The 26,699-nt window shown below is 43.7% G+C and overlaps 1 protein-coding gene and 1 long non-coding RNA gene across 4 annotated transcripts in view; one reads left to right on the forward strand and one right to left on the reverse strand.

Moving 5' to 3' along the window:
- Nucleotides 1-14,760, forward strand: part of Gm12296 (predicted gene 12296) — a 133,203-nt gene extending 118,443 nt beyond the window's left edge. Inside the window, exons 2-3 of the long non-coding RNA NR_153847.1 lie at nt 8,440-8,591; nt 12,242-14,760. This is a non-coding gene — a long non-coding RNA (predicted gene 12296). The remainder of the gene's footprint in view (nt 1-8,439; nt 8,592-12,241) is intronic.
- Nucleotides 1-26,699, reverse strand: part of Shisa6 (shisa family member 6) — a 316,260-nt gene that overhangs the window by 74,753 nt on the left and 214,808 nt on the right. The gene's annotated exons all lie outside the window — the stretch shown is intronic.

Here is a 26,699-nt window from a genome sequence, read left to right on the forward strand (position 1 = left end):
GAAGCACAGGTTTGTAGTACAATGAAAATTTTGCTTTTAGGATATGTCAAAACCACAGAATGGATGTACACTGTCAAGACTGAACCCTAATGCAAACTACATAGTCAATGGTAACGGCCTATCAATGGCATTGCAGCATCTGTAATAAATGTGGCATCTTGTGGGAGATGCTGATAGAGGAAGTCATGCATGTGAGTCGGGAAGAAGTATATGGGTAATCTCTCTACGTTCCTATTGTACAGAGTGTGGTCCAGGCACAATGCTAGTTACACCATATCCCTGTATTCTGCTTTCTCCTTCAGTAGCTCTAAGGGACCATCTTTGAATTATAGACTATACACTATGCTGAATCCTTCAGAAGACAACCAAAAGGGCAAGTACCATTACTTTGGAGAGGACAGAGAGGCTTCCTCTCTGCGGGTGGCATTTGATTTCCTCTCAGCAGGTGATGGACAGGAAGGAGCCTGGGGCATCAGAAAATGAAAAGGGAAGCCAGCATATTTACCTTCCACTGGCTCTCCAGGCAGATACCCACCATCTCCACTCTACCTCCTTGACATTTCATCGCCAAATGAGCTGGCTCACTAGAGAGAACAAGTAAGAGTCTGAAGGATGGACAGAGGTCAATTGGGCTATGTACCTCCAACTGCTATCCTTAGGCACACTCTTTGTGGTCCCTTCTCACCTTGCCTGGGTTCCAGTACTTAGCCCACCCCTGACCTCTTACAGTGCATACAACAACATTGTTGGCTCTTAGGAATTGCACCATCCTTTGTAAAGTCCCTGAAATTAGACTCACTGTTTTATCAAATGCCATTGCTTCCTGCCACAAGGGAGTAAAGCGATAAGGCCTCACACATTTGTTTAGAAGTGGGATGTTCTCTCTGCCCTGAGTTACAATGACCCCAGTGCTTAACACACCGAATTACTATCTCCTGCGCATCTTCCTGTCCTTGTTCTTTTATTCTTGCTGCTGGTGGGGATGTGATGCCCACTGTCTGGAAGCCTGGCTCCTGGCTGCTGCTCAGGAGTGTGTCACCATCCTTATGGGGAGAGAATTAAGACTGATAGGCCCTGTATGACCTTGGTGTCCCCTTCGGAGGGATGCTCATCCTCCGCCAGAACAAGCTGAAGAGCATCAGCAGTCTTCCAAATGTGTCTCCGGGGACTGGTACTATAAGGAACGTTCCCTGGAGAAGCTCCTGACCTCCTTCTCACTGTGTGTACATAATCGGTCATTTGAAATGGGGATGCTAAGAGTGGAAAAATGGCAGCAGTGCTCCAAATTGGCCCAACTGTGTGAACAGAGCCAAGGGTAGTGGAGGCTTCACTCTGAGTCAGAATCAGGATGAGTGCATTTACCTGCTCAGCCTCACTGTCCGAGCAAAGAGACTGTCGCAGACAGTGTGTCCTAAACAATGGTGAGGAACACAGGTCCTCCCATTCTAGATGCTTGAGGTCCAGGATCCAGGTGCCATTAGGCTTGCTTTCTCCGAGATATTTCCCTGTGGCTTGCAGGTAGCTCTTGTTCTCTCTTTGTGGACTCTGTGCTCACAGAGACCACTGTGGTTCCTTCTGTCCCTAGCTCTCCAGGCTGAGAGCCCCATCATAATGGCCTTACTTAACACCAGTTACCTTCTGAGCAGCTTTGCTTTTGAATATAGACATAAGGGAAGGAAATGGTTCAGCGTACGGAGTTTGCAGGGTGATGACCGATTCCATCACTAATGGTGGAGAGATGCAAAGTTGAAAGGCAGTGGCTGAGGACAGGCAGGAGACAGAATAGAGAAATTTGCTTCCTCCTGTCACTATAGTGTAAGATCAAAGCATGCTGGGGAAGGGGAGAATGAGGAGGGAAGAGAAGAGCCTGTGCTTAGAAGATGAGGCCAAGAAAGAAGCTCTGAGGTTGCCCTTTGTGTGGTCCACATAGGCCAGGTAATGGCAGGGACCCCCAACTCCTAGTCGGCCTCCATCTCCTTGGTGAAGGGTGCAGTAACCTGTTTCCTACTGCTGCTATGGCAAAGTAGCATAAATCCAATGTCTTAATACAACACAAGCTTTTACCTGGCAATACTGGAAGGCAGAAGCCCACAGGGGACTCATTGACCTGAAACCAAGGTATCACAAGGCTGGGTTCTCCCTGAAGGCTCTAGGGGCAATTCCCCCTTACCTAGAGCCTTCCTGCATTTTTGGCTCTTGGCCTCTTTCTTCTTTATCACAGCCAGCAGTACAGCATCTCCCACATTCTCTCCCTAACTCATGCTCACTTCCCAATGGATGTGGGCTTAGACAAGCAACCCATGATCACCTTCCAGTGTTATAATTCCTTTGACTTGAGAAAGACCATGTTAGTAAGTCTGGGAAATAGAATGTGAGCAACTTCTGAAGCCATTCCTTTGCTGTTACGATGAGCTAATTCTGCTGTTTACCATAGGCTACCTCCTCTGCTTAGAAAGGCACTGGGTCCCAAAGAAATGGTGGCAACCACATCTCCCAGATCAGGGTGAAGTAGTGATTGAGGATTCTTTCATAACCGTCTCCCCTGCTCAAATATGACTGAAAAGCTAGATAGACAGGAAGAAGTTGGGACAGATGAGCAAGTCCGGCTTCAGCACCTGACTGGGAGAATGTTTGACTCCTCACAGCAAATGCTTTCTGAGCTTGAAAATCCCAAATGGCTCAGAGCTGGGTAGCATGGCTGCCTAAGGACAAGGGTTCTGACTTCAGGGAGATTTTACAGGAAAGTTAGGTCTCTCACAGTTGGCACCAGATATCCCTCATCCAGTCTTTGGCATGTGTCTGGGTAGCACTTTCATGGTGCTCAGCTGGGAGTATTACATTACCCTTTCTCCACAATGTAACAATGCACTTCTGGCTTCTCTCTCATGAGAATCAGGCTCAGTCTAGCCTGCTCAATCCAGGCCCTGTCCTGTGAGAACCCAGAAATAACCCCAGAGAAGCTAGGCCCTCTTTCTCCTAAGATCAAAATTCAGATGAACAGTAGCCTCTAGGCTTCTTCCATTCTCTCTGTCCAATAGGATCAGGCACAGTAACCCACTTTTACAGAGCCCTAGCACGTGGGCTGCGCTTGGAGGTTGCCCTCAGCAGATTCTGTCCTAACTTAAAAATCTGGACTTTGTCATGCACAGCCTGTCTCCTGTGACCCAGCTAAGAATCCTCAAACAGGCAGAAACTCTGGCTGTACCCTAGCTTAAGGTCAGGTCGGTGAACCTATAGGTGGAAAGGCTTCAGAATAGCTAGGGAGACCCAGTGGGAAGCTAGCCTGGGGAGTAGAGGACAGGAAGAAGAGGCGACAGGAAGAAGGCAAGGCAAAGGGGCAATGGATAGAACCAATCAGGGAGCAGGGGGAAGCAGAGCGAATAAACTCGTCTCCCTGAAGTTGTTGAATTAGGAAAATTAAGAATATAAATTAAATACTGCATCTGTTCTCGGAGGTCCCTTCTTGCATTAACATTTTTATGCTTTTATAAGTTTCCAGGGGAAAAGAATAAACCAACCACTAATATCAAGGAGATTTTGAGGGCTTTAATAGGTTTTAGGAGCTGTATCTAACAGGAACAAGGATGTTTGCCGCATATCCCCGAAGGCCCACAGGGAAAAGCATACACTTGATTCTCCGCAGCCTGAGTGGAGGCTTAGCGTGAGCAAACCTGCGTCCAGACACTTATGTTAGATCCGCTCGACAGCACTAAGCCCAGCAGCGGGAAGATGGCTTTCTCCTTATATCACATGAAGAGAGTCCTTAATCCACCACATATCCTCACCTGGGGAGGGGCAAAGTAGTTTTGAGGGACTGGGAAACCTCCCTCTGAACTCTTGATGAGATCTAGTCCAATTGGAAGCTCAGAGGTCCAGAAATGAACCATATTTGGATGTCACAGTGTGTGGGAGTAGGGAGCTCATTTGTCTCACCATCTTCTAACCATCCTTCTTGGATGCAGGAGCTGACTTACCCTACATGGCTTTCTTTTCCATGTAAGAAACAACTGAAGGAACTGGTAAGTGTGCAACATACAATATGTCATACTGATGTGATATGCCCACAGACATTGCCTTCCCATAGACAAGGTAACACATTACAGGTGGTTTTAGAATGTATAAGCTGAAGGTGATTTATCCTTAATATTAAACATGAACTGCCTTTTATCTGAGAGTCCATGTGAGCATGCTCAGCCTTTATTATAGTTTAATTCTGAAATCCTCTTAAAGGTCTATGTATTAAATAAAGGCTGGGTCCAACTTGGTGTCTTTGGAAGAAGGCAGAATCTTTAAGAGGTCTGCCTTGGTGGGAGGTATTTGCATCACTTGAGCTATGCTATTGGAGACAAGCAAGCAAGTGTGAAGGCGCTGCTCTGCTTCCTAGTCATGAAGGAAGTAGCTTTGTTCTGTATGAACTCCTGCCAAGATCCTCCACCACAGGCCCAAAGCAATGGGAACCACCAACCATGAACTCAAACCTCTGTGGACCCAAGTGAACCTTTCACCCTGTATGTTGACTATATGATGTGTTTGTTGTAATAATTACAAACTAAATAACTCACTATTATAAAACCCTGAAGCTAAGGGCACTACTTGGACATAGTAGATACTAATTATATATTAATTGAATTAATGAATATTCAGGACAACAATAAATCCTCAAATCCATAGGAGCCAACTCTGTACAGATTATGAATAAATAAATGTTTCTAGCATCCTCCTAAGCCATTGGCTGTAAATAGTGAGTGTAAAGTTCTATTTTCATGGTTCCTTATATTCCTTTTTGGATTCTGAGATGGAGCCCCAGAGAGATGACATTACTAAATGACATTCAGGACATGGAAATTACTGTTTCCTCCATGGAGAGGTGGCAGTGGATATAGAATCTGATCTGCATAAAAGGTCACAGTAAGCAGAAGAAAAGAAGCGCCAGCCCCTGCAGGGGCCACGGAGAGGACCAGCCTCTACAGAGGCAATGGCCAACTCATTTCTAGAGCACACAGTGGCTGAAATAATTTTTGAAGTGTTTTCTGGTTATTTGTTTATCACTCTATTCTTTTAATCCCAAATTTTCATAATACATGCTTATAACATCATATGTAAGTGCATCTTTGGAGGGTAGGTAGAAAGAAGGGATGACATCTGGACTGGAAGAGAGAGAGAGAGAGAGAGAGAGAGAGAGAGAGAGAGAGAGAGAGAGGGAGAGAGAGAGATCACCTGACCAAAGATCAGTGATAGTAAGTCACACGGAGCAGCTTGCTTTGCTGTGGCCTGAGAATGTGTCCACAGGGGCAGAAGACTGATTCATACACCACCCCTTAAGGATGTCCTTGAAGTGTGTGCATTTGACAGCTTAGGCAATGGGGCTGTGAGGTTGTGGTTAAGAAACTTCAGATAGGAAAAATCACCCTGGGCCATCTGGGTGGGCTGACATAAACGTAAGGTCTTTATCTGAAGGACAGAAGCAGACAGTAGAGTGATGTGGTCATGAGCCGAACAGTGCAATAAACCTCCCTACAGAAAATAAGGAATGAATTTGTTCAAAGAGCACATAGCCGTTGTGACACCCTGACTGGAGCCCAGTGAGGCCTGTCTTGAGAGGTTTCTGACATCTAGCACTGTGGCATAGCTAATATGTGATCTAAGTTTCTAAGTGTACAGATTTTGTTAGCCTCTCACTAGGAAATTGATACATCTTCCACAGAGAATCTGGAAAACCTGCTGACTAGAGAAGGAAGGGCAAAGGCAAAGCACATAGGTGCGTCAGTAGAGGGGTGCAGTGGATCTCACTCCCACCACACCTGGGTTCAGGAATGACTAGCAATAATGTTATGATTCCCATCAAACACCTTCTCGGGAACTCAGCTCTCACAAGTTGCCCCCGTGCATGTTGTCAGGAGCTGACTGGATCATTCTGACTCTTACCTTATCAAAGAATGGACTGAAAACATGGTGGCTCTGGAGGAGGGACTTAATTACATTCTTTGCCTGTCTATCTTAGTCTGTCTGTCTTTCTATCTCTGTCTCTCCACTCCTGATCCCTTTGCCCCCTCCCCTTTCCCTGTCTCTTCAGCTTTTTCAGCAGTCAGATAAGCAGCATCCTCTACTGCACACTCTCCATTGCTGCAGTGCTCTTCCCTCACCTCACTCCCACAGCCGTGGAGCCAGCTTGCTGTGGACTGAAAACACTAAGCCATGCACCAAAATAAACCTTCCCTGTCAGACTGTTTCCCTGGGGTGTTTGTTGTAGAGATGGACACTTGACTGATAAGAATAGTTTGATCTTTTCCTTTACTTTTTCCTTTAGGATATATAATGGAGACCTATCAAAAAGGCCGAGGCATTGTGATATCATAGCAGAGCATTGTGGTCTCATCACAGTGCTCCAAAGTACTACCACACAGCCTCATTTTACATAATAATGCTCAATCTGCCAACACACCCAGGTTGTGCCATCATGGCTCTATTGTGACATGAAATGCTCTAATGTGACATTGCGATGCTCAGTTTTGCAACCACAATACTTCATTTCATCATCACAATGCTCCATTTTCTGCAACAGTATCAAATTGTGCCATCATAATGTGCCATCACAGCTATATTGTGACATCAAAATGCTGTAATGCAGCATCACACCACTCCCCTGTGGCATCAAAATGCACAATTTCACCTTTATAATGCTGCATTGTGATGTTACAATTTCACCATGACATCAAAGTGCTCTCTTGGGACATTACATGGCACTGTAACATCACAATGCTCCACTATGACATGACAATTTTAGCTCCCAATGCCCTACTGGGCCTTCATAGTGCTTGTATTCATTATTTGTGTGTGTGTGTGTGTGTGTGTGTGTGTGTGTGTTTATGTGTGTAACAGGGACTCTGAGCCAACACTATTGTGAACACTACACCAGGAACTTTGTGTGTTGACAACTAGGTGCTAACTGAAGACGTTGTGAACAAAGGTTTTGCAAAAGCAGAAGAATGCGTTATCACGGCACACATTTCCCTATGGTCCCTTGCCTACAACTACACTGTAGGAGACTCTGCTCACCCAGCTTGAGTTCTTAAGGATTGGCTTCAGAATGGAGGTGGCAGGAATGTTTCTGCCATCAGCAGAGTTGTATTTAGAGCAACAAAATGAGCATGGCCATTTACAAACACTAGTCTATAAGAGCTCTTCCAGAACTTGCCAGATAGCCAAGGCAACCACACTGGTAACAGATCTGAAGACAGAATCTGTTGAGCAGAGCATTGTGCTCTTCTGACTGCCATTATCAAGATATCCAGTGTGAAATTCAGCTTGAGAGAGGGTCTTTTCTACGCCACCTAGCACAAAATCTCTGCAGAGAAGACTCTGCAGTGGCCAGGCAATGAAAACTGAAGCAGAAGCGGCCATTGGAAGAGGACAGGAAAAGGAAAATCAGGTAGAAGTGAGCCAGGATTCGAGCAAAGCATGACTCCAACATCAAGAACACCTCATCTCCTGCCTTCACCTTCCAAGGTTAATAGATACAATTTCCTTCAACATGCTAACTTCCTGGCTCTCCCAAATGCTCCTTCTGTCCCTTTAATGGAAGACCAGGAGCTAATAATTCCCTTAATTTGGGCTGTGTCAGCTTTACTGAAGGCTCTAAGGACTGAGCGATATGTCTCATGAGACCCACCTACTCTATCGCTCCTCTACATTCAGATGACAACTCAACAGCCAGACGCTTATTGAATAAACTACAAAAAGAACTGTGGAACTACAAGTCATGCTCCTATGTTAGTGCAGTGGTTTTTAAAACATCCATTAATTAAGTGCTTATTATGTGCAGAGTACACTATATTGTTAAAAATGCCTTATGTGGTCTGGCCCTTGTCCTCTAGGACTTGATAATCTAATGAAGGGCAGAAGCCATATATATGAGAACAGTAACAATGCATGCTGAATATGAAATGCATAATGAATATTGGAAGAACTTAAGAGAGAGGCACTATTGTTATAGCTTCCTGGAGTGATAGCTTTTGTGCTAAGCTCTGAATGCATTGTTTGACTGGGCACAGGAAGGCAGAGGACAGACAGAGCAAACTGAGAAGCCAGAGGAATGTGGCATGTTGAGAACAGGAATGGAGTACTGGGGCAGATTGGGGGACATACAAGGCTGAGATAATCAGTGGAGGTTGAAGATGTTAAGATGTTGGTTTAATTTTTTGGTGGGTAACGTAGAACAAATAAAATTATAGGAGAAAATTAAAAAGATAACCAAAGTTGTAAGTTTTTAATTATTTTGATCAATAGCATGGATCTGGGCTTACACAAGGGGATTCCTTTAGACTCTATGGGCCTTTTCATTTTTATTCTTTTACTTTTTTTTTGGTATTTGCTTGGGGTAGTGGGTTCTACCTCCACTGTGGACTCTGAGACTTTTTCCTGTCTCCTTTCTTCAAGAAGCAGAGCACGGACGTGCCAGCAAGAAAGGAAATCTAGCAGCAGATGGAGGTACAAGCCACTCACAACCTTTACCTTTCCTATGGTGAAAAGACTTGAGAATCACCAGCAAGATGAAAAAATGGATCTTTCTTCCAGCATCCAGAACTCAAGAAGTACATTATTCTTTGGGTGATGAGTAGACATTAAGTCAATTTTATGGTATTAACAATTACAATGAGTTCAAAAAGTTTAATGAGTAAAAATGGTAGTCTACAGAAGAGAAGAAAATTGTTACTAATTGTACAACTAATGGAGTGTGTGTGTGTGTGTGTGTGTGTGTGTGTGTGTGTGTGTGTGTATGTGTTAGACAGACAGACAGACAGACAGACAAACATACAGATAGATAGGTCGATAGATAGAGATAGATAGATAGATAGATAGATAGATAGATAGAATATACAGAGAACTAATAAAATAACAGTTGTTATTTCTTCAAAGAAATAACACGAAATCAAACAATCTAACAAGTAAATGGGTCAATGAAATGAACAGATCTCAAAAGGTGAAAGACAAATGGCAAATAAACATATGAAAAAATGCTGACCCTCACTGGCCATCAGAGAACTACAAATCAAATTAAAATGATATTTAGTCTTGCTGCCATCAGCCATCAAGGAAAGGACAGCATATGCTGGCAAGAATGTGGATGAAGAGAACACTCACACTACTGGTGGGGATAAGCCAGCCCAGCCACTATGGAAATCAGTATGGAGATGTCTCAATAAACTAAAACTAAATCTACAATATGACACAACCATACTGCCCCTGGGTATTTAGTGAAAGTGCTCCAAATTGACATATCACAGAGGTGTCCTTTCATCCATGGTTACCACAGCCCTGTTCACAAGAGCCACACTATAACAGCAGACTAAGTGCCAGCAACAGAGGAATAGATAAGGAAAATGTAATGTATACACAGTGGAAAGATGTTGGTAAACAATCTATTAAGAATGCTTTAGTGAGCGAGATACAGTGGGCTCGAGTTGATAAATGCAGCACTCAAGAAGCTGAGGCAGGATGATCACCAGTTTTAAAGCCATCTGCAGTTACACAGTACTTTCCAGACTACACTGAGCTATTGTGTGAGATCCTCAAAACAAACAAAGGCCAGCTGTGGTGGCACATACCTTCAATCCTAGATCTTGAGTGGCAGACGCAAGAAGATCTGTGAATCCAAGTCTAGCCTGATTTAGGTAGCAAGCTACAGGCTAGCTAGGACTATATATTAAGAACCGGTCTCAAACAAAACAAACCAATAAACCGTGGGTATGGGGAATTATTTTGTCAAGTAATGAACAATGACAACTATTCCTCTTGAGTGTTTGCTACTTAGCAAACCTTATGTGGAGAACTTTATAAAAGTTATATCAGTGACTCAAACCCTTCTTGAATCAGATAATAGTATGAGGTCACTTTAGAAAGAAGTAAACTAAATGGTTTGAGCACCCCCCCCCCATATCAATGCATCATACTGAGATTGTTTTAGAGACTAGAACTCATTGTGTAGCCAAGGGTATCCTTAAACTTGAAATCCACTCACCTTAGTATATCAAGCACTGAGGTACAGACTTATACCCAAATGCCCATCTAAATAGTCTTCTTAAACCCTACATACTCTCTTATTGGTGTTTCCTAAAAGCCAAACTCTTCATTGAATGAATTATAATTGGACTTTACAAATGAGAAAGTGCAGGTGGGGCAAATGATTTGATAGTTTTCCTTTATCCCTCCTGTCCATCTTTCCATCTGTCTAGTCCATCCACCTGTCCCTAAATCCAACCTTTCAGCTCCCTGGCATGTTTCCATCTAGCCATGAATTTAGTAAGGGAGATTTGTTAGGTTCTTTGAACCACATTCAATGATCAGGTAAATCTCAAGGCACTTTTAGAGGAGAGTTTAGCTGCTATGGTGTGGATTCTCGTCTGGATGGGTTGAGAACTGTAAGGAAGCAAAGCAAGCCAGTGACTACCATATCCACTGTGGACACTGAACCCATAAGATTCATCACAGAACTCATAGGATATGAACCCTAAATTACTTACTTCATGGGGTGTCATTCCTTGGCCCTACTGAAGAGGAGAATATGCTGTGAATCGTGTGCCAAAAAGAGAACATCTCTGGGATGGGACTGTGTTAACTTACCATTACTGTGACAAAATGCATGAGATGGGTAAACTAAAAGAAGGAAAGGCTGTTTAGCTCACAGTGTCAGGTTTTTGGTTATGGGAAAGGGGGAATGGAAGGAAGGAAGGAAGGAAGGAAGGAAGGAAGGAAGGAAGGAAGGAAGGGAGGGAGGGAGGGAGGGAGGGAGGGAGGGAGGGAGGGAAGGAAGGAAGGAAGGAAGGGAGGGAAGAGAAGAAGGAAGAGAAGGAATGGAGGGAGGGAGGGAGGGAGGGAGGGAGGGAGGGAGGGAAGAAGGAAGGAAGGAAGGAAGGAGGAAGGGAGGGAGAGTGGGAGGAAAGAAGGAATGAAGGAAAGAAGAAGGACCAGTGTTGAAATACTCATTAAAGAACATCACCAGTGACTTAACTTCCATCTTAGGCCCAGCTTCTAAATCTCTAAAATAGACTCAGACCAGCCAAATTACCTGAAAGAAGCAGAGACAATCCAAACTGTCAGAAAAGAACCAAGTCACAAAGCTTCCTGGAAGAGGCTCAGGTATTGAACTACCTGCAAAAAAACACTCTCCAACATGTTGGGCTACGTGTATGCTATGCCATGTGCTGTAGGTACCCAGGTTTTGTGAACCATTTCACCCAGGGTGGGATGTGCATTGGTAAGTGCAACTATCTTTGAGTCATTTCTACTACTGTAAGTAACCCTTACCTATACATCTGTAAGTAACCTCAACAAAACTCATTGGTTTAAGCTGGAATTCAGTAGAACCTGTACTTGGTTTGCCATCAGTTTCCACTCAGGGGTAAGTAAATGTTTACAGCCCCCAAGGAATAGTATCATATAACACCCAGAAATTGTGGAAGATTATTTAATTCATAAGGCAGGAAGATTAGAATACTGTTGGTATATCTGTCCTAAGTATTTTTGCAAACTTTAATTCTTCTGAGCACCTAACCACTCCTAGAGTAGTTGCTCTCAGGCATGGGGATTTGATCCTCAGCAGATAACTATAGTGACTAGACAACACAACAGTTGTCATAACCAGAGGATTTGATGCCACTGGCCCCAAGAGGTGGTGACTAAAAGCATTGCTAAACACTAATATAATGCACAAGATAGCCTTCAGTGAAAAACTATTTCACCCCAAATGTTAACATTAACATTCTACCCCCATAAGAATTATTTCCCTCTAAATGCCAGCCATTAAAAACCAGTTTTTAATGTTGTGGTGGGTAAACCACTGGCCATGTAAAAATGAGGATCTTGATTCAGATCCACAGAACACATAAATACAAATTCAGTACCCAATGTCTATAAATCCAGAACTCTTGAATTACATGATGGGTGGAAATAAGTGAATCTCCAGAAGTTTGTACATGAGCTTGCACTGTATACACAATGGTGTGCAACAAGAGACTGGCACTTGTGGTTGTCCTTTGACTGCCACCCACAAATCATGGCACATGTAAGTTGCATTCACACATATACACACAACACTTAATACACGTGATTTTACAAAAATCACCAGACTCTGTTCCCCAGTGAAGAGTGAGCGTTGGGTGACATAGGTGACATAGTTTCTGAGATCTGAGTAAGGTGAGCATTACCAGCATTCCTTATGGTTTATGTGAAATGTCTCCCACAGGCTCATGTTTGAACCCCTAGTGGCACTATTTGGGGATGCTGTGGAACCTGTTGAATATAATACATGACTGGAGGAAGACTGGAAGACCATCAGTCTTGAAGATTATATCGCCTTCTGCTTTGTATCTATCACTTCCTTCTTCCTGGTCTGGCTGGGGTGTGACACATTCCACCAAGGACTCCCACTACCATGAAGGTGCTCAACCATCCCTGCTTCAATGGGCTGTGCCTCAACCATGGGCCAAATATTTCCTCCCTTCTCTCTGTCAGCTATTTTAGGACAAGATCAAGAAAAACAACTAATAAAATAGTAATTATGGTGATTATAATGACCATAGGAAAATATTAATTTACTAATGAATGTCTATTCTTCATTTCAAAAATGGCACCAGCTGACCAGTATCCAAAGCCAGAAGCCTGGAGGTTAGCTTTTTCCTCCCTCTGCTCTCCACCTTCACCTTCTTCCATGATCTTTCTCAAGCCACTGCTTCATCACTCCCAAAGTCCATCTTGAATGGATGTGCTGCACAAGACACACACAGTTTCTCTGGATTACTCCACTGCCGTGGCATCCTAACCGATTGTGCTCTTCTTGCCTCCCTGAGACTCAATCTCCATAGAGTTGCCAAAATGATCCCTTAAAACATTAGCTGAATCACATCATGCCCCTGTATTAAAGCCTCCCACTACTCCTGGAATAGATCCAAATTCCTAGATGTTTCTCGGAGTTCAGTTCCTAGAAGAAGTCATATTCTTCTCTCCTTGGGGCCTTTGTTGTTGTTCTGTATGTACCTTGTCACAAGCTGGCTTCCTCTCAGCTTCTGGATCTCCGTTTTTTTCCCTTTAGAGAAGCTAGACTTGATCTTTCTAAATAATGCCTCTTATTATTCTCTTCCACACACCCTTGTTTATTGCTGTCACCGCACTTAGCACAATGTGTAATCAACTAATCTCATTATTTTATTTATGTATTTTCTATCTCCCATTACTAAACAAGGGCAGGACCCATGTTTCTCATGCTCATTGTTATACCTGTTGCATCTAGCACCATGCATAGCAGGTGTTCCACAAACGTGAATGAGTTGCCTCTTAAAATTATATACCGTGTTGCAGTTGACAGACACTGTCAGCCAGAGAAGCGAAGAGAAGTTATCATTAAGGATGGCTTTATGTGTGCAAAGGGCATGGGGTAGAATTGACTGATAGCATCACCACAAGCAAGCCACATAAAATTGTATCCTGGAGTCAGTGGAGAGTGCTCTATCCTATTCCCTGTGACGACATGGAAAACAGCAAGGTGGAGATGGGGATTTGTGGTCTTAAGACACAGTGCAGCTTCCTGGCCATCCTGGGGAGAAGTGGTTACTTTAGTACACACAAAATAGTCACATGCATCCAACCTACAGCATATTCCATGGATCAGGAGTGCACATCAGCTTTGATTAAAGCTTTAATCTCTCCTGTCACTTCACCCACTTTTCTAAGTTGTTTGCTTTCATTCTTAGCCAGCTGTACTTTCACTGGCCATGTATATGGGTTTGTCTGGATATGCATTCACCAATATCTATCATTCAACACCCACAACTGCATTTTCTCACTTTCCATCTCTCCTCTTATATTGGTCTTTAAGACTCTAGACCATACTTTATCTGCCTTAATCACTCCAAGGCCAGGTACCCAATACTCAAGTTAACCCCTATGCTCCAGAGCCCCGCTGAAATGATCTGCTCTGACCCGCCATGAACCTGTATTCTTTCCTTACCTTTACCCTGGAATCACCCACAAGGTTCTGGTCAGGGTTCCTCCTTTTCCTACCAGCTAGGGTTGCTCCTTGTGCTACTTGCCTGCCATGAGGCCCTGCATGGCATGTGGCCTCCTTCTAGGAACTTCTGAACACACAGACTTCTTCCTTCACTCTATGTGGTGGTTTGAATGGGTAGAGCCCCCATAGACTCATGTGTTTGAATTCTTGGTCTTGTTGAAGTAGGTGCGGTCTTATTGGAGGACGTAGGTCATTTGGGGGCAGGTTCTGAGCTCTCCTATGCTCAAGCTATGCCCATTGTGACACACAGTCTCTTGTTGCCTGCAAATCAAAATATAGAACTCTTGGCACCATGTCTGACTGTATGCTGCCATGCTTCCCACCATGATGATAATGGACTAAACCTCTCAAACTGTAAGCCAGTTCCAGTTAAATGTTTTCCTTTATAAGAATTGCCTTGGTCACTGTGTCTGTTTGTAGCAATGAAACCCTAACTAAGACACCCCAGTTGTCCATGAACCTGTTTTCACATAGCTGATATAACAAATCTCAAGGGATGTTTTAAAACAACAGTGTTTGCTATTTGGATGACATTTATATTTATTATAATTAGCATAATTTTTAACAAAGTCGAGTACTTTGAGCAGACTCATACTCTTGGTTGGATGAAAACAGAAAATGGTAGGCAGCTACTCATAATTTAGACTACTAGGTAATACTTATAAATTAAACAATAAAATTCTATTTTAAAAAATCCCACTATATTATATGCACACTTGTCTTCATTGTTACAGCTAGTTATTTACGGCTTTCTGTTAAAAAAGAAATTGTTTTGCCAAATCCAGCCTCCAAGGGCCTCATGCCCTGTCCCCTTTCCCTGCCATCTAGCACACTTTCCGGAGCTCTGGATCTACTCTGAATGGAGATGCGCACAAGCTCATGATGTTCTTTCTCTCTTAGCTTCTGGGTACAAAGACTGTTGGGTTTCTCTAGCCTCAAGTATGTCATTTCCACAAAGCAGATTCTGAGAGACTGAGCTGGTTCTTGGCTGAGCTGTTGCCAGAAAGTGCAAAGTTCTTCCTTCCTACATCTGTCCCAAGTCCCTGGTGTGGCAGGTCATGCCCTTGTCCTCCTATCCTGGCTCTTTGAGCTGGGCACTGCTATCCTTCTTGTAGAAAATTTCCACAGCATTCCACACTGCTATTTGTTCGCCTCCACGATAAATCAAACAGATGGCTTCATCTTTTCCTCACAGGTCCCATTTTCTGGCCTTTAATCATGTTTGTTGCTTAACGTTGGCCAATCCACTCGGCAACCATTTGTCTGAGACCTCTGCAGCCGAGGCTGCCGACGGTCCCTCTTGAATGCATTCTAGTTCTGGAATTTGATGAGCAATTGCTCCTATCAGTGGGCAGGTTATTAAACAGCTGGGACTCTGCAGCCATTTCAGGGACTTGCCCAGAAGACAGAGAAGCAATCTCAGGGACAAGAAGCAATTGTTTCCAAGACTCCATCCCGTTGTTGGGCTAGGCTCTTGTGCCTAAACATTGGAGATGATGGAGGGAAGGAGCTGGGCTTTGTTTCACATACAAACTCTTAATATGTTCCTTGTTTCTCACTTATGTCACCAGCCTGCAGGACTGGGCACTGTCTGCTAGGAGTGTAGAACTTAACATCTCTTGTCCATCTGTAGGTATTGACCAGCATGTAAAATAGATCTGCAGTCTGAGGCTTGGCAGCAAGAAGGCATTGATTCATTTATTAAGCACTTACTGGCCAAGCACTGTGTCTACCTGCCCCAGAGATGGAGTTGGATCAGTAAGCAACAATGCATGGAATAACTAATTGCTATGCAGTGAAGACTTCCTCAAATGCTTTCTAACAGGGGCACATGGTATTACTCATAAGATAGTCTAGATGGGACAGATGCAAGGTTAATTCAGAGTGGAAAAATGAGGAGACGCATCATGGAAAGATGAGACAATTGAAATGAGTCTCTATTCACAGCACTTAAAAAAAACCAATGATTACTTATAATTTTCACAACTATGGAATGGCAGGGACAAATAGAGTTAGGCTTCTTTGCCCAGTGGGATACCAGGGTCACTGAGGATGAATAGCAGAACCACAAAGAGCCTGTCTACACCTGGCATCAGTGTGGTACCATTTTATTGCTGGGAGACACTGTAACCTTGGCCAGTTCTCAGAGCTGAGGACCAGGACACACAAGTGGTTTTGTTTATTACAAAGGGAGGTCTGAGGTTGAGGTGGTTGAGCTTATGAGTTTGATGGAGACCTTCATCCTGGCCTTCAGAACTGTCTGTACCAGGGCTCTATGTCCTCAGAGAAAATTGATCCTTTCTGCTGCCCAGCTCTGTCTGTCCTCATAGTGGTGTGTGCTGCTGATTTGAACATATCCCATCTTCATTATAAGTGCATGTTCATGTACATATGGTGACCTCAGAAACAACTGTTCTTTGGTTGCCTTGGGCTCAGTGCTCACTCCTTGGCATATTTAACTTTCCATTCCCTGACTGTGAAGCCAGAGTATGATAGAGTGGGGCAAAGGTAAAAGTAAACCATTGTTATCTGCCTGTCAACCATCTTTAAAGACATGTCTACCTTCCACACTGAAACAACTGGCTGAAGGGGACAGGCAATAAGAGAACAGAGACTGAGGAAATGTGGCTGTGACTTAGGAGACAGACTTATTTAGCTTAAGACAGATAAGACACCCAGACCCCTCCTCCCATCTACCTCAATGAATTTTACTTCCCCTTTTGAGGGAAATTCAAGCATCCTGGCTTGGGCCCTCATTATTTGGCTTCTTTGGTCTGTGGATTGTGGTGTGGGTATCCTGTATTTTATGGCTGATACCACTTAAAAGTGAGTACATACCATGCATGTCCTTTTGGGTCTGGGTTACCTCACTCAGAATGACACTTTCTAGTTCCATCCATTTGCCTGTAAATTTTATGATGTCCTTGTTTTTAATAGCTGAGTAGTATTCCATTGCATAAATGAACCACATTTTTTTTTACCCATTTCTTTACCACATTTTCTTCTGTTGAGGGACATCTTGGTTGTTTTTATAGTTTCTGACTGTTAGGGATAATGCTGCTAAGAACATAGTAGAGCATGTGTCCATGTGCTATGTTGGAGCATCTTTTGAGAATATGCCCAGGAGTAGAATAGCTGGGTCTTCAGGTGGAATCATTCCTAATTTTCTGAGAAACCATTAGATTGATTTCCAGAGTGGTTGGATAAGTTTGCACTCCTACCAGCAATGAAGGAGTGTTCTCCTTGTTTTACATCTTTGCCAGCATAAGCTGTCACTTGAGTCTTTTTTATCTTAGCCATTCTGATGGGTCTAAGGTGGAATCTCTGTCATTTTGATTTGCATTTTCCTGATGACTAAGGACCTAGCCTCCCTTCCCTGCAAGTATGTACCAGATGTGCAGCTTGGGCTCCCCAGCAACTGGAGTGGGAGCTGTCCCTGAATCTGTTGTCTGACTGTGGATTCTGTTCCCCTAGCTGGGCTGTCTTATCTGGCCTCAGTGGGAGAGGACTTACCCAGTCCTGCAATGATTTGATGTGCGAGGGTGGTTCAGTACCAGAGTGGGGGTGGGGGATCTCTGCCTTCTCAGAGAAGAAGTGAAGGGGCAAGGGGAGAGGATGTGACAGGCTCAGCTGGGAGGAGAGGAGTGGCTTCCATGCAGATGTAAAGTGAATAAATAAATAAACAAATAAATGGACTGAAAATAAAAGAAAGTTAAGACATACAGCATTTACTACAATTCTTATGGTGTACAAATTTCATTAATAACATTATATTTGTCATGTGTTACTATTTCCTCTACTGTCAGGAAATCCAGTACCATTGCCCTATGTACACCCTAACCCCAGGAAGTTCATGAAAGCTTCTATTATGAAAGGAAGACTTCCGAGTACCTTGCAGCCTGTAGTAGTCTATGGGGACTAGGGGTGTAGGCAGAATTCTAAGATGGTAGAGACTGAGGACTGGAGGGCTGGGAGCAACATCAAAGGAATGAAAGTGAAGAGCAGAGAGTGAATGACTGGGCTGGGGGGCAGGGTGTGCAGCAAGAGCAGGGACAGGAGCCACAGCCCTACCAAGGGAGCAAAGGCTGTATGCATTAGAAAGACTGCATGTAGAGAGGAAAGCAGACAGGGCCCTATGGAGCTTTTTGGACAGCATGAATATTCAGTTGGTCAACATGAATATTCAAGGAGGCACAGATTTGCAGATAAGCTTTTGAGAGAGCTGCAACTGACAAAAGGGTCTGACTTCTTTTCAGAATCTTCCAGTATCAAGGGACCATATGCCACTGTGAAGACGGGGATGGGATTGTAGGTGGAGGCAGAGACCTAGGAGTTTAGATGAAGAGAACAGCATGAGTGACAGCCATCAGAGGCAAAGAGCCCCACTGCAAAAATGTGAGAAGCATCCAAGCACACAGTAGGGCATGGGGTCTTATGGTTAGTATTTATGCACAATTTTGCAGTCTCTGGGGGATATGTTCCTGTGTGGCTAGTTCTTATGAAATCATAGGTATAAAGTGCTGGAAAGGAGATTAAGGACAGTCAAGGACTTTGGCTGCTCCTCACTGTGTGTGAAGGTCCATGAGAAGTCCCATAGCCTACAGTACAGCCTCAAGGTCATTTGCTGCTCTCACTAGGTGCAGAGAACAGTTTCAGATAAGGACAAGGCCCTACAACTACAGAATAAAATGTTGAGGAAAACAAACTGTCTTGTCCAAAGTCATTGTTTTATGGATGTGTGTGCACAGAGCTGGAGAAGGGACAAGGCCTGTGTATGCCAGTGACAGAACCCTGGTTGGAATTTAGTAACTCTGTTCACTTTGGCAGCCCAGAAGCATAGCTCTAAGTGACTCTGTCTATGAAGAAGACTGTTCATGGAATCAGAGCTGAGAGCTCATTTGGTGACTTTGAAGGAATTTGGAAAAGGGAGACTCATGGGTGGCCAAAGTTCTATGATCAAAAAGGGACCCCGCATCTGGTCACCTGGGTCAGCCTATAGACCTGATCAATGGGAAGGGAAATGAGGAATTGATTAGCAGGTATTTATAGCACAGTTTGTGCATCTTCCTCCCTTTCTGAGCATCCTTCAGTCTCTATCTCTCTCTGCCTCTCTCTGTCTCTGTCTCTGCCTCTGTCTGCCTCTGTTACTTTTTTAAATGCTTCCATTCAGTAAGCGTTTCCTGCATGCACAGTGGCACCCTTATAAGTATGTATGAAAGGACATACATAGGTTTTGATTCACAAAAGGCTTTTCTGATCATGCCCATCCACATCTCCAAGAGTAAGAGACTGAGAGAGGCGGAGGCACTTAGAGGGAAATGAGTGACAGGAAGTTGCTTTGGAACAATGTAGACTTTCTGTGCATCTGGCTCTGTTGTCAAACCTTAGTCCTTTAGGCTCACTGGAAGAAAATGGCTGACTTTTAACAGAGATGTGACTCGGGGAGAATGAGATAATAACACGGTGTTCCTTACCTTGAGATGTTTGATGCCTAGAAGGATCTGAAAGCAGTACATTCCTTGCACGCTCACAGTGCACTGTGGTGTGGGGTTCCCTTATAAAGCAGAATGCAAACTACAGCAATGCCAAGGAGAGAGAAGCTTTGGTGCAGTGAGAGCTAGCATGCCTGAGCTAGCTTGGAAAAAACTATGAAGAGCCTGCCCCTATAAGCAATTCTTTTGGGTGTGGTGCTTGCATTTGAGTTGGTGACTTAGTCTATACAGAGGCAGCAAATATTCTTAGAGGACCAAAGGGGTGCATTTGCCTAAGAAGGTTGAAAGCTCTTTTCTCATGAGCCTAATATCACCACAATCACCACCACTACCACTACCACTACCACCACCACCACCACCACCACCATCATCATCTTTGAAATAGGTTCTTACTATAATTCTGACTGTTCCTCAACCATGGGTTCAGTTGATCCTGCTACATTGGTCTCCCAAATAAATGGGACAACAGGTAGTACTCACAATTCCTGGCTTATGTTATTATGTGTTTAAAGCCCACCTCATATCATTATTGTGTGCCAGACCTTGGGATAGATGTTTGACATATCTTGACCCATTTGCCCTCTACCTGTGAGGTAGGTGTCATTCTCCCAGAAAAATTTCCATGAACTCCCCTTAGCTTCGAATGGGGTGTAACAGTTCTTTCTGTATCTATCCATTTATCAACTCAATATTTTAGAGTCAAGACTCCCATGCTTGAGGGGCTCTTTCAGGTAGTTGGGATTGGCACGATGAATCCCCTATTCCAAATGGTCTCCTCTTCTAGTTGGGAAAAGATAAATGACAAATGAGTGGGTAAATGCCTATAGCAACAACCAATTTGAGTAGGTGCAATACTGGATAAGAAGACCTGTTGAGAAAGTACCTTAAATGCTCCACAAGCCCGGAGCCAGAGGATAGACTGTCCAGATGTCCATGGGCCTTGAGACCTTGGAAACATTTTGAGAACTCACATGGAGAAGAATGTGAGAAAAGTGGAGATGTAGCATGGGCCAGCCTGTTAAGTGTGCTGAAGGTCAATTGCAATATGGAGTCATACCATGAGATGAGTGCCTAGAAGGAGCTTGTGCAGCTGCCTTAAGGAGAATGACTGTAGCGGGGAAGCAGGAGAGATTGTGGGAGTTAAAGCTTCGATGGGAACCCAAGCAAGAGATACTAATGACCCACTGCTAGAGGAGGGAGGTTGTGGCACTGGAGGAGATGGGCTGTTTGGGCTATTATTTGGACTTTGGATCATGAGGGAATTTTAGATCTATTGAAGGTGGGAGATGTGAGAATAGTGATATCTAAATTTGACTTTAAACACGAAATAGCAACCATTCTGAAAGCTCGTCAGACTTCTTAAGCTTATATCAGCCCGTGTAAATTACTGATTTAGCTCATAAAATTAAATACAAACTTACTGTATGATCCAGAAATCCCACTCTGTGCATTTATGCAGGAGAGAGGAATACTTACGTCCCCAGAAAAACATGTACCACAAATGTCCCCTAGTGGGTAAATCAATATGCACATTATGGTACTCTCTAACCCTTCAACGTTAGGAGCCATTGATCTGCTCTGGTTCCTACAGTCTGACTTTTATTTGAAAATGCCATGAGCATCGTTAGAATGCAGCCCATTGGGACTGGCTTCCTTCCTGGGTACATTGCCTTTGTGGTTTTCATGTTCTACCATGCTATGGGAACCTATTCTCTCTCACTTCTTGGGTAATTTTCCAGTGACATTTCCACAAGAAGCCAATTTCAGTATATGCAAATTCGAAAGTAAAAATGTAAAACATTATAAAATTGGAGTCAGCCTGGCAAAATGACCTTTGTCATCTATCACCAATGTCTGGATACCTGTCTCTGGTCATCGCTAGTATCTCTAGGAGAGTATCACCATGTGTGGGGACTACTTTTTGTATCCCTGAGCTTTGTCCAAAATTGTTAGGATGGATGGCTGAGTCACTCTAAGAGGAGGGGAAGGACTCACAGGAAGTCAATGTAGGTGTCTCAATGTGCTCTTAGTTCAGGGGAAAGTTGCAGGCTGTTGCTAGGGACTTGGATCCAGATGGAAGTGTGGAAGAAAATGGATAAGGAACAGAAATGAGAGGGGAAGAGGAAGGAAATGGGTGGAAGAGAAGGGGAAACAACAAGAGAACGAGGAAAAGGGTAGATAGATGGAAGAAAAAAGGAGGGGAGTAGGAAGAGGAGGTTGGTTCCGCAGTTTTGCTTGAATCACCTCTTTCTGGTGAGAATCTCAGGCCTCTGTTGGCCTTACCACACCTTCCTGAAGGGTAGTGCCACCGGCAAACACCGGGCACAAACTTAACCCCATCTGACTACACAACATAGGAAAGGCTATGTATTCATGGAATATGATGTATGGAGCAAGAGGCTGGGAAGAAAGATGCTAAATTATAAGTAGTTATTTCTGTTTTCATTGGTTAATCCTGAATGGGGATAAAAACCTATCAATGTAAAGAAAGATATTGAGGCCATCGCCCCATGGATTTCCCCAGAGATAGAGCACAGCAGCCATTCAGCCATTGGAGGTTCTTGTCTCTGATCTCCCTTCTCAAGAATTTCTCCTGCATCATGGCATCCTGCCTCTTCCCCAGTATTTTATAGCTTGTAGGATGATGTTATCTATGGGATTATAGGAACGATCTTGTGTAAATTCTAGGAGGTGAGGCATGTCAACTGCATGTTTGTAGTTATTCAAAAGGAATTTGCTCTGTAAAAAGGAAAAAAAAAACTTCAAGTGTCTCACTCAGTTTATAAACAGAAATACAGCACAAGTCCCATGTGCAATGTTAAACATTCTCATAGGAATTTATAAACCAGGTAAAGTTTGATTTAATAATATTAATAATACTTAATTACATATAGCCAAAGTACTAAGATCTCCATCTGCAATCCACAGAGATGTCCAACTGATATTTTACCCAATTGATATTTTCCCCACTTGTTTTATACTAAAGTCTTCAAAATCTTGTTTATATTTTAATGTTACAACACAAGTGAGTATGAAATAGCAACATCTGAAGGGCTCAAAAACTGCATGTGAGAGCCGGATGTGGTCATAGTCATTGTAATTGCATGATTTTAGGACATGAGGCTGGGAGTCTACAGGTTGAAGTCCATTTTGACCTTGTCAGGACAAGCAACATTTCAAGCCCTTCTCTTCCAGTTTTTTTTTTTAAGCTACCTGTGACTTCATTATGGGGCAGCATCTGTCTAGCTCAAGACATGACATGTATCTAGTTCCAAGTATTTTCTGAATGAAATGCCACAAAGCTATGGCTCCATGCCAGGTTCTTAGCCTCATGAGCAGGGATCTGAGTTGCTGGTGGGATTTTCTACCCCACCAGTGACTATGGCACAGAACATAAAGACCTACTGAGTCATTCTTACTCCTTGTACTTGGTGACAAAGCTTGGCTTTGAGTCCTAGCTGAATTCTCTGTACACCACCACCACCATCAGGATTGGGGAAGGATCTGGGCTTGCAGACATATACACAGAACATGCCTGTGTGTGTTGGGGGGGGTGCAGTAGCATTTGTTAATATACATGGAACACAGCTATGAGGATACTCTTGTAAAGGTATAAGAACAAACAGGAATCTCACAAAGAAAACTGTTTACCTAAAAGATGCAGAAGATGGGAAGCTGCTGTCTCCAGACTCATTCCTCTCGTGGAGCCTTCTGGGCTAGTCACCTTCTCTCCTGCAACCTGAACTTAAGTCTTCCCACCATGCATGATTCTGCACAAGAAGTCATTGGCTATCCCTCTAGGGGGGCTATTTCTAACTCCTATGGTCTTGTCTCCCTAGACAAAAGCTCTATTTGCAGGACATCTTTGATAAGAAATCCCCAATTCTCAGAACTCAAGGGCCCTACCACTGAGGATCTATAACCTTCTTTGGCAGTTCTCTCCAATGATGGTTGTTCCTGAACCTTGATCTTATCATCTCTGCAGACAGAGGTCATGGCACCAGAGTCCTCCATGATAGTAGTTATGATAGCCTAATGATCTTTTCCTTTTAAAAATTGTCTTGCCATATTGAGGACAGAAACTAGGGCCTTTCACATCCTAGGCAACCATTCTACCACTGAGTTTCATCTCCAGCCTCTTATACTTTTGTTTTGAGACAGAGTCTCTCCCTAAAATGCTTAGATTGACCCTTAGCCCAAAGCTACAGAAGCCTTGAAATTCTGATCCTCTTTAGCCTTCTAGTAGTTGGATTTCTCCATTTTCATATCTGTTTATTAACTTAATACCATATCACCTGGGTTATAACAATCACCCATTAATTCATCCTTGCCTTAGCTTTAAAGGTGCTCATTCCAGGTCACTCTAGGAGTATGCAGTCCCCACAGACTGGTCTCATATTGTCCTATTGCAGCTCTGAAGTGGTATATCTTCTTACCACTCATCTTCCTATGGCCACAAACATCTTACATGAAAAGGCCTCATCTTTAGGGTGGTTGTCTAACCACCGACCTGAGGTTTGCTTTGTGGAGCAGGATTCTGATAGGGTTGAGTAATAATAATTACACTCCTGGGCTGCAATTGGTTTTAGTGGAGGCTAGGGATACAGGAATAGCTTCAACACTTAAGGCTACCGAAGTAGCTAGAACTTGCCAGATCTTTATCACCTCCTCTTCTGGAAGACCTGGGCCTTTCTGAACTGAAGTGCTTTGGACAGAAATTGGAGGGCAGTTCAAGACATGGACATGGTATATGCACCATGTATCAGTTTGCACCACCAAGTGCAAGAGTCCATGATTTCTTACCAAGGGTGTTGTGCCAGTGGATTATCAATGCTTTTGTCTAGGGAGGTGGCACCAGAGGAATGGGGAAAACTCCACTACAGAGATGGTAATGGCTTCTCATGCACAACCATACATAGTGGTAGGACTTAAGACCAGTTTGCAGACGAGAATGTGGTTAGTCCAGGTGGCTCCACAAGAAGAATGAACGTTGGAGACAAAAGCTCACCACTTTCTCTATCTCCTGGATATGCAGACTCCTTGGGTGCCTATCTTTCTCTTGCTCTTGCTCTATAGAGTCCCTGTTCCATAATAAAACTGTCCCTCTAAGTGACTCTTTGTCTTGTGAGCCTTTTTGGCAATGGGATACTGAAGGCAGTTAGTGTGGTTACTCAAGCTGCTTTGAGATATGCAAAGTACAGCCTGCTCCCTCCCTCCCACCATCTCACACCTAATCTCTAAAGAGGTTTCAAGGTGACCTCCTCCAAGAAGTGTCAGCACAACTTTCTGCTTTGCTGATCATCACAGACTTGGCTGGGCAGGCTTTGGAGAGTGCTGTTAACTTTATTCTCCTGTTCCCTAGATTTGTTTCCTGTTGCTGTTGTAAAGTACCCCGACAAAAGCAGCTTACGGGAGAAAGGGTTTGTTAACTCAGAGTTCCAGGTTACAGTCACCCAATTTGGGAAGTGTAGACAGCAAGGACTTGAAGCAGCTAAACACATGTGAGTCAGAGCTGAGAGAAAAGACGTGTGCCTATGCTTTTGCCACTCTTGCGTAGTCTATCACTCAAACTCGGGATTGATGCTTTCCACTAGGGGCTGGATCTTCCCACTTCAACTGGTGTAATCAGACAGTCCCCGATAGACGTACCCAAAGTCCAACCTGATCTAGACAATCCCTCCTTGAGACCCTTCTCAGGTGACGCAAAGCTGTGTGAAGTTGACAACTCAAACTAGACATCACATCCATTTCTGTAGGTGTCGCTGTGCAATGCGAATTTCAATATGACCACTTATTAGCTAAATAACATGAAGAAACTTTATTTACTTTTCTCTGGTGTTTCTCTCTCCATACTTGGAGATGATAACGCCTATGGTAAGGAGTTATATTAACCGAACAAATTGTAAAAATGTCAAGAAGCAGACAGTAAACCTTGAGCTCTACTATTTTCCTATAATTTCGTTCCCTTTCCAAGGAAATGATAAGCATGAGAGAGAGAGAGAGAGAGAGAGAGAGAGAGAGAGAGAGAGAGAGAGAGAGAGATTTGAAGGAAAATTTACATACCACTCTCCCAAATCATCAAATCACATGGGACATAGACATTACAGCCAGAGAAAAGAATCCCATCAGAAAGCCAGGGGCACCACTAAGCAGGCCTTGGTGCCCTGGGCTGGCTTAAAATAATTTAAGTCTTTGGTGTTCTTTATTTATCTTGTCCACAGGGCCATTAGGCAGACCTAAGAGCACTGTGAGAAACAGGTAAAGTAAATTAGGTCTAGGGCTTGCTGATGACTCTCTCATAGGTTATTTCTACTTCTTCACCTCTGCTCCTACCATCGAGAAGGCTATGGTGGTTCCATTTCATGTTCTATCATCATGCCCCACCGAGAGCTCAAGGCTGCATTAGAAAGCTAATGAAGGGAGTGGGAATGAACATCATAGTGGTACTATTCCTTCATCTTATCCCTCTGCCCTGCATACTGTCAAGTTCCCATTAGTTGGCCTTCCCCTGAACTTCCAGCCCTTCATCTTCTCATCATGCTGCTTCTCACGCATGTGGAGGTATTTCCATTGGCAGCAACATGTCTGTCACCAAGTCTGGGTTCAGAATGGAAACACTCATTGAGGGGAGAGTGAAGCTTGGGAAAACTTGCTGTATGACTTTAACCTAGGCAACCTTCCTATTCTACAGCACCATCATTGAAGGCAAAGTGGGTATTTGTCAAATCAACTGGGAGATTATATACAGGGAAATATGAAATGCCTACCTTTTCCATGAAAAGGTTTAGCTGTAGAGAAAAGAAAACCTGCAGAGGCTGGAGTGGGGTGAGCTGTTAATGAATCTGGCATTAAGAGATTTGTGTTAACCCGAGGGAGGTGGCTGCGTTCCCAGATTTGATTCAGCCCGTTCCGGGAAGCTGTGGGGTATCTTCTGAGAGGTCAGCGGCAGTTAAGTTAAAATATTCAACTGCTCATTATCCCCACAGATTGCACCACTTTCCCCAGGGTATTTTGGGAAGCAGACAATAGGCCCACATTGGGTGCATTAGTCCAGCCCTAGATTTCTTACGATGTTGTCTCTAATTCAGACCCACCTCTTCTTCTTGCTCCCGGCCTCTGAATGCAGATGGGCACAGGCTACTCTG

This window comes from Mus musculus, chromosome 11 (assembly GCF_000001635.26).
Source record: "Mus musculus strain C57BL/6J chromosome 11, GRCm38.p6 C57BL/6J".
NCBI lineage: Eukaryota > Metazoa > Chordata > Mammalia > Rodentia > Muridae > Mus > Mus musculus.